The sequence below is a fragment of the Petaurus breviceps genome, unplaced genomic scaffold (genome assembly GCF_028583685.1).
Source record: "Petaurus breviceps papuanus isolate PSGF00001 unplaced genomic scaffold, PetGlider_PUasm1.0 176, whole genome shotgun sequence".
In the NCBI taxonomy this organism is placed as follows: domain Eukaryota; kingdom Metazoa; phylum Chordata; class Mammalia; order Diprotodontia; family Petauridae; genus Petaurus; species Petaurus breviceps.
The window spans coordinates 20,187,140-20,195,846 of record NW_027185771.1 but is presented as its reverse complement, the minus strand read 5'-3'; positions in this window follow the sequence as shown (position 1 = coordinate 20,195,846).

Here is an 8,707-nt window from a genome sequence, read left to right as displayed (position 1 = left end):
AGATAGATAGATAGATAGATAGATAGATAGATAGATAGATAGATAGAGATATGTAAATATATACTTATAGATATATGTGTGTATATGTACATATGTATACATACATGCATATTTGCTTATGCATATATAAAGAGGTATGAATTTGTGTGTGTATGCATGTATTTATATATGCATGTGTTATATAAACCTATACATACATACATAAATGTTTATATACACATAAATATGTGTGGAGAGAGAGTCTATAATTCTGGGGAAAGAGAGTCAGAGGCAGAAATAGCCAGGAATAGAGACAAAAAGAGACAGAGACAGAGAGACAGACAGACAGAAAATAGAGAGAAAGAGAGCATAGATCTGAGATTTCATACATAGAAAGAACTCCTAATGAGGAAATTCCTTCTTCAAAGGAAGATCTAAAATTGTTCTGTAATCAATAAATTAAGAGGCTAAACTCAGGACCTGAGAATTTAGCTGACTGGGTTAAGATTACATAGCTTGTATGTGTCATAGGCAGACTTGAACCCAGGAATTTCTGACTCCGATGCCTAAACCATACTGTCACTCTATAGACTAATGATGCATATTAAGATTGAGCTCAAATATTTACAAAGAGATTTCCTCACAACAACCTTATAAGGTAGGTATTCATTGTCTCACTCCATTCATTCATGCATTCCTTTGTCCATTCCATAAGTATCTATTAAGGTTCTATTAGGAGCTTAGAATTTAGAGACAAAAAAAGAATGATTTCTGCCTCTAGGTGTTCACATTCTATTGGAGAAAACATTCAGACATATAACAAAAGAGAAACAAGGCAATTTCTTTTTTTTAAGCAATTGAGGTTAAGTAACTTGCTCAAGGTTACACGGCCAGGTGTTTCTGGGTGGGTGCTAAGTGTCTGAGCCTGGGATTCGATCCCCAGGTCATCCCGACACTGGAGCCGGTGTTCTTACTCACTGTGCTACCTGGCCACCCCAAAACAAGGCGATTTCAAAGGGCATTGACAACTTGGGGAATCTGGAAGCAAAAAAAAAACCTCTTCAATAGGTGCATAGTCTAGAAAGGAACTAAGGGTTCCAGGAGGGGATGGTGATAAGGGAGTGAATTTCTGACAGAGGGACAATCTTTGCAAAGATTCAGAAAATAAAATGAAAGCAGAGAAATCTTGCAGGACCAATCTCCTCACAAGATATCTCTCCTCATCACTATTTTCTTTTCCTATGAAGATCAGAGCTGTGTGACCCTGGGCAGTCATATACCCTTTCTGAAACATGGCATTTTGTTTTATGTTGGGTTGTTGTTGTATGTGTGTGTGTGCATGTATGGGTGCACACGTGTATATGGAAGGGAAATTTCATGAGAGCTGGGGACTAATGATCATCGAGGACTTTCTCTAGGGCCTTACTATGACACTAGTGATAAAATATCATTGCCAACAGGGGGGAAGGGTGAGATATATCATAACAAAGGCTTCACAAAGGAGATCATATTTGAGTTGAGAAGGAGGCGGTGAGAGGGGGAAAGAGGAGAGAGACAGACAGAAAGAGACAGAAGAAGGAAGGAAGGAAGGAAGGAAGGAAGGAAGGAAGGAAGGAAGGAAGGAAGGAAGGAAGGAAGGAAGGAAGGAAGGAAGGAAGGAAGGAAGGAAGAAGAGCTAATTTTCTGTAGTTACTATACTCATCTAGCTCTGGTATACTAATTTTATGAGCTTTTCCATTCTTTGAATAGTTCACTTGGCTTTCCAGTTTGAATAGAGGTTCCCTTGCAGCCCAAGCTCCATCTCCCTATACTCATTCCCAGGATGAAAATCAAGATGGAAGGCCTGAAGCTAAATGATCCTTATTAACCTCAATATCATCACTGGGAAATTAGGGCAATTATCACAACAGGGCTCAGGATAGAAAATATATAATATTTTGCCCAATGGTGATTGACACTACCAATTTCAGAAGATGATAAGAGATTCTCCTATAGAGGGTCAATATTCATTTACATAAGTGGATGAAGGATGTTTTATAGCCAATGCATGTTCAGGGTCTGAGGAGGCTTTGTGAAAGGACTAATATATTTGAAGCAAGTAAAGCAGGACTCAATTCCTCACTATTTTACATTCACATGACCTCAGACCCATCATCAGCTAATTTCTATGGGCCTCAGTTCTCTCCTCTGTAAAATTAATAGTTTGAGTAAAGTGATCTCTAAGGATTATTACAATTCTAAATCCTGTGATCTTCTAAAGTACGTTCCTAGGATAATACAACAAATATAAGATGAGATATAAAGAGCTGGAACATACCCAGGAGAATATCAGATCCAACCTTTTCAATTTATAGTTTAGGAAACTGAGGCCAAGAGAAGTTAAGTGACATGTTCGAGGTCATAAAGGAAGCAAGCAGTTAAGCCAGGAATTGAAGGCAAACCCTTTCACATCAAATTCTGCACAGCTTAAAATGGTGGATAGGAAGAAATTGTGGTGCATAAGTAGAATGGAATTTTACTGTGCCATGCAAAATAGCCACTATGAAGGAGTCAAAAGAACATGAAAAGAATCATATGAACCGATTCATGATGCAGTAAGCAAAATCAAGAAAATATACAAAAAAAGATTATAAGCCTGTAAAGGAAAAAGTACACAATAAATGCTTAAAATTAATGCTGCATAATTATAATGAGCAATTATGGCTCTAGAAAAAGAACCTGCCTCCCTTCTTTGAAGAGGTAGGGGTGGGGGAGTAGTACCATGGAGAGGGTTTTGTTGAACCCATTTTTTACCCACTTATTTAATTGCTAATGTGTTTACGCTTGTGAAATTGGTAAATGATACAAATCAGGGTTTGATTTCATATTTTGTTAATTATTTAGAATTAAGGAAAAAATCCTCATTCTTCACTCACTTCAACCTTTCTGTAGCTGTGGGCAATTTTTATCACATTCTACTCCTTGACTTTTACTTCTTTCTAGGTTTATCAAGACATCATCCTCTCTTGGCTCTCCTCCAGCATATATGATTTATCCTTCTCAGTCTCTTTTGCTAGATTCTCATTTAGATCATACACTTTAATCACAGGTATACCATAGGGCTCAGTGCTGGGCCTTCTTTTCTTGTTCCTCTATACTACTGCACTTGGTAATCTCATCAACTCCCATGGGTTTAATGACCATATCTATGCTTATGATTCTCACATCTGCCCATCCTCCCCCAAACTTTCTGCTGTCCTCTAATGTCACATCTTTAGTTGACTTTCAGATATCTCAATCTGAAGCCCAGTAGCATAGTGGCAACCACACTGGCATACCCAGGATGTCTTTCTAGCAGAGGTTCTTAGATCTATTTACAAGGAAAAATAGCTGTTTAAGGGGTCAAAAATCTTTTTTGTTTGTTTTGGATTTTTTGTGGGTTGTTTTTGTTTTGTCTTTTTTGCTTTTTGGAGGAGGAAGGCAGGGCAATTGGGGTTAAGTGACTTGCCCAAGGTCACACAGCTAGTTTTTGTTGTTGTTGTTGTTGTTAAGGGTCTGAGGCCTGATTTGAAATCAGGTCCTCCTGACTCCGAGGCCAGTGCTCTATTCACTGTGCCACCTAACCTCCCCAACAATCTTTTTAAAATTACATTTATTAGTTCAAGGGTAAAATAAGCACCCTGAACTTCAGAGAAAATTCAAACAAAGAAAATAGAGAAAATACTAGCAGAGAAATAAAGACTGACAGTAAGAGCTTCTAACTAAGAAATTAGCAGAGATCAACATACAGATCCAACGGTCTGACTAAGGCAATGGATATATAATTGCCAGAGAGAGAAAGACCAACATCTGGGTTTTTCAAAGCTGTGGGGCTCCTTAAGGGCTACCTAGAATCTCATCTGGTCAAATCAGAAGAATAGTCTTCTAATGCATGTATCCCATAGCAAAATGCTAACCTCAGCATATATACCCTTCTTCAGGGTCAGAGGGCATCACAAACCTCGTGACCCACTACCTAATTACAAAGTAACAAAAGGCACAGACATTCCTGAAAAACAACCTCTCCCTGAATCAAGCTTCCCTTAATGGGCTTCACATAAAGCCCATTGATGGATAGGGAAGATGTTATATCCTTTTAGCTTTACAAGTAGTTATTTTAAATTCAGTTGAAACCTTTTTCCTTAGATACTGGGGAGGAAAAGGCCCCATACCTGGAATATTCTCTAACCTTCAACCTGCTTGGCTTCCCTGGCTTCTTTTAAGTCTTGTGTAGAAACCTATCTTCTTTGGCAAGCCTTTCCCAATCTCTCTTAATTATTCTAATGCTTTCCCTCTTTTATGTACTTTCTATTTATTCTGCATATAGTTAATTTGCACATATTTTTTGCTTCTTATCTCCCCCATTAAACTGTAAGTCCCATGAGAAAGAAAATGCCTTTTGCCTCCTTTTGTAGCCCTAGTACTTAGCACAGTGCCTGGTGCATAGTAGTTCTTAACATGTTTTTATTGACTGACATAAGGGAGTCATGGAGAAAAGTTTAGTAATGCAGATTAATCTTAAAAGTATATTATTTGGGGAGACAGAGCCAAGATAGCAGAGTAGAAACAGGACTTCTGCACAGCTCTGGCTTTCAATCCTCCAATACACGTAAAAATGATTCTAAACACACTTTAGAGCTACAGAACCCACAAAGTGACAGAGAGAAACAAATCTCCCACTGAAGGAAGCCTGGCAGGCTGGCAGGAAGGCTCCATTGCAGCACACTGGTTTCTGCGGGCAGTCCTGCCTGAGCTGCAGTTTTAGCCCCAGGGCAACCCCAAAAGCAACAGCTAGAGGAGACTTCACCAGAGTAAATCACCAGCAACTATAGTGGTTTCCAGACTTCTCAATACACAAATGCCAAAGACAAAGTAAAAGGTCAGTGGGGAACTTGGTTGGTCCAGGGGAGGTCCAGATACTAACCCTGGAGCAAGAAGCAGAGGAGGTGTGCTGGCTGCAGCCACTGCCATGTGGTTGCTTTCAGGAACTCCTGCCCTACAGATTGTAGGGGGACCAAGTAACCATTCAGAGGTTAAGTATTCTTACTTTCACCTGGCTGGATCTGGATCGTAGTCTTGAGTGGTGGCCCTGGGGTGTGTGACCAGTAAGCCAGAGCATGTGGGGGTGGTAGAGAGGACACCCATCTAATAGCTCTGGCAGCTGCAAATACCCCAGAAATTTGGGACATAGCTCTCTCCATTCTGGAAGCAGAGTGCTACTGTGTCAAAGAGTTCAAAAGTGAAATAATTTGGCTGCCAATATGAGCAAACAGAGGAAGCACAAACAGACCACAGAATCCTTTTTTGGGACAAAAAGGAAAGGATCAAGGCATGAAGTCAGAGCAAGACATCAAAGTCAGAACCCCTGCATCAAAAGGCTCCAAGAAAAATATGAATTGATATGAGGAGCTAAAGAAGGATTTTGAAAATCAAGTAGAAGTAGAAGAAAAATTGGGAAAAGAATTGAGAATGATACAAGAAAATCATGAAAAGATAGTAAACAGTCTTCTAAAGGAGACCCAAAAATACACTGAAGAAAATAACACCTTAAAAAATAGACTAACTCGGGGCAGCCAGGTAGCACAGCGAGTAAGAGCACCGGCTCCAGTGTTGGGATGACCTGGGGATAAAATCTGGGCTCAGATACTCAGCACCACACCCAGAAATAACTGGCTGTGTAACCTTGAGCAAGTTACTTAGCCCCAATTGCTTAAAAAAAATAGACTAACTCAAATGGCAAAAGATGCCCAAAAAGGCAATGAAGAGAAGAATGCTTTAAAAAGCCAAATTTCCCAAATGGAAAAGGAATTTCAAAAAGTTATTGAAGAGAAAAATTCCTTCAAAATTAGATTGGAGCAATTGGAAGCTAATAACTTTATGAAAAGTCAAGATACTATAAAAACAGATCCAAACAAATGAAAAAATAGAAGGTAATGTGAAATATCTCCGTAGAAAAACCACGGACCTAGAATATAGATCCAGGAGTGATAATTTAAAAATTTTTGGGCTGCCTGAAAGCCATGATCAAAAAAAGAGCCTAGACACCATCTTTCACGAAATTATCAAGCAAAATTGCCCTGATATTCTAGAACCAGAGGACAAAATAGAAATTGAAAGAATTCAACATTCGCCTCTTGAAAAAGATCCCCAAAAGAAAAACCCTAGGAATGTTTTAGCCAAATTCCAGAGTTCCTAGGTCAAGAATAAAATACTGCAAGCAGTCAGGAAGAAACAATTTGAGTATTGTGGAAACACAATCAGGATAACACAAGACCTAGCAGCTTCTACACTAAGAGACCAAAGGGCTTGGAATATGATATTCCAGAGGTCAAAGGAGCTAGGATTAAAACCAAGAATCACCTAACCAGCAAAACTGAGTATAATGCTATAGGGAAAAATATGGTCATTCAATGAAATATAGGACTTTCAAGAATTTTTGATGAAAAAAACAGAGCTGAACAGAAAATTTGACTTTCAAATACAAGAATCAAGAGAAGCATAAGATGGTAAACAGGAAAAAAGAAATCATAAGGAACTTGTTAAAGTTGAACTATCTACATTTCTACATGGAAAAACGATCATTGTAACTCATAAGACTGTTCTCATTATGAAGATACTTGAAAGGAATCGATAGATAGATAGATAGATAGATAGATAGATAGATAGATAGATAGACAGACAGACAGATAGATATGCATACATTTATATTTATAGGAGTATATATGAATATACAAATATATATGTGAGTTTGGGCACTTGTATGTTCATGTATATATAAACTGGGGGCACAGGATGAGTTGAATATGAAGGAATGATATCTAAAAAATGAAATTAAGAAGTGAGAAATGAAAGAATAAAAAAGGGAGCTATAGATTAGGGTAAATTATCTCATATAAAAGAGGCAAGAGAAAACTCTTACAATGGAGGGGAAGAACAGGAAGGTGAAAGGGAATGGGACAACCTGATTCTCATCGAATTTGGCCTAAGGAGGGAATAACATACATACTCAATAGGGTATCTTACCTTAAAGGAAAATAGGGGGGTAAGAGATAAAAGGGGGGAGGATAGAAGGGAGGACAGATTGGGGAAGAGGGTAGTTAGAAGCAAACAATTTTCAAAAGGGATAGGGTCAAAGGAGAAAATAGATTAAATGGGGGGGGCAGGATAGGATGGAGGGAAATATAGTTAGTCTTTCACAATATAACTACTATGGAAATAATATGGGTAACTACACATATACAACCTATATTGAATTGCTTATCTTACCAGTGGTGGTGAATGAGGAGGAAAGAAGGCGAAAAAAATCTGGAACTCAAAGTTTTAAAAACAAATACTAATTTTTTTTTTACATGCAACTGGGAAATAAGATATACAGGTACTAGGGTATAGAAACCCATCTTGCCCTACTAGAAAGTTAGGGGGCAAAGGGGGAGGATATAAGAGAGAACAGATTGGGGGAAGGGACATTCAGTAGGCTTGCTATTTTGGGGTGGTGGGTAGGGGAAAGACAGGGAGAGAAAAAAATTGTAACTCAAAATCTTGGGAAAATGAATATTTAAAACTAAAAATAAATAAATTTAGAAACTTCAAAAAAAGTACATTATGTGTACTTTCTTTTTCAACTATCTAGTTTTAAAAAATTTATCAGTCAACGCATACTACAAGTATGGGACTTGTGTATACTTGTTTTTCTTTGTTTTTGTTTTTTTTGTTTTTTTGTTTTTACTTGCTTTTCCCCTTATAGCTGCGCTTGTGACTTTGTCCATGAATCACTAACCTTAGTTCCCTGGAATTTCTCTGAGCATCAGAGATATTCTCACCTTGGAATATCCCTCCACTATGCTAGTCCCCTTTGTGGGGACTAGCTGATGATGCTTCATCCCCCAACTAGATTTGCTTTTGATTTTCTCTAGACTAGTCAACCAGGATCCTGCATAGGCAATTTCTCTGCTCCATCCACCATTTCTTAGCTTCCTTTTACACACTGTCCTCTCCCATTCAAATGTAAACTCCTTGCAGGCATGTTTTTTTGCTATATTTTGTTTTTATATTTGTATCCCCAGCTCTTAATTTAGTGCTTGACATGTAGTGCAAACTTAATAAATGCTTGGTGTCTAAGAACTAGTCAGAAATATGAGACCCAAGTTCACGTCCTGGATCCTACCTCAGAGTCATCCTGAGTGCTTTATTCTCCTTTCTTTATTCAGCTTATCCAATTAGTTCTTAAGTCTTATTGCAACTACCTTCATAATACCCTTTCTACCCATCCTCCTCTCTCTACTCACATGGCTCCTACCCTAGTTTTGCCTGATCTATTGCAAGAGCTTCCAAATTAATCTCCTTCCTTCCAGTTTTCTCCCTCTCCCATCCATCTTCCAAACAGCTGCCAAAATAATCATCCTTAAGCACAGGACTGACCATATCACAGTTCTGCTCATGAAGCTTTAGCATTTTTTATTGATTTTAGAATATGACCAACTGCTTTGCCTGGCATTTGAAGCTTTTCATAATCTAGCTTTGATCTACCTTTCTAGATTTCTTTTCCATTTATAGCTGTTGGGTAGTTTATATTTAAACCTGACTGACCTACATGCAGTTCCTCATAGATAGTACACCTTCTACAGCCTGCCCTCTATTTGTCTGTGTGTCTGTCTGTGTGTCTGTCTATCTATCTATCTATCTATCTATCTATCTATCTATCTATCTATCT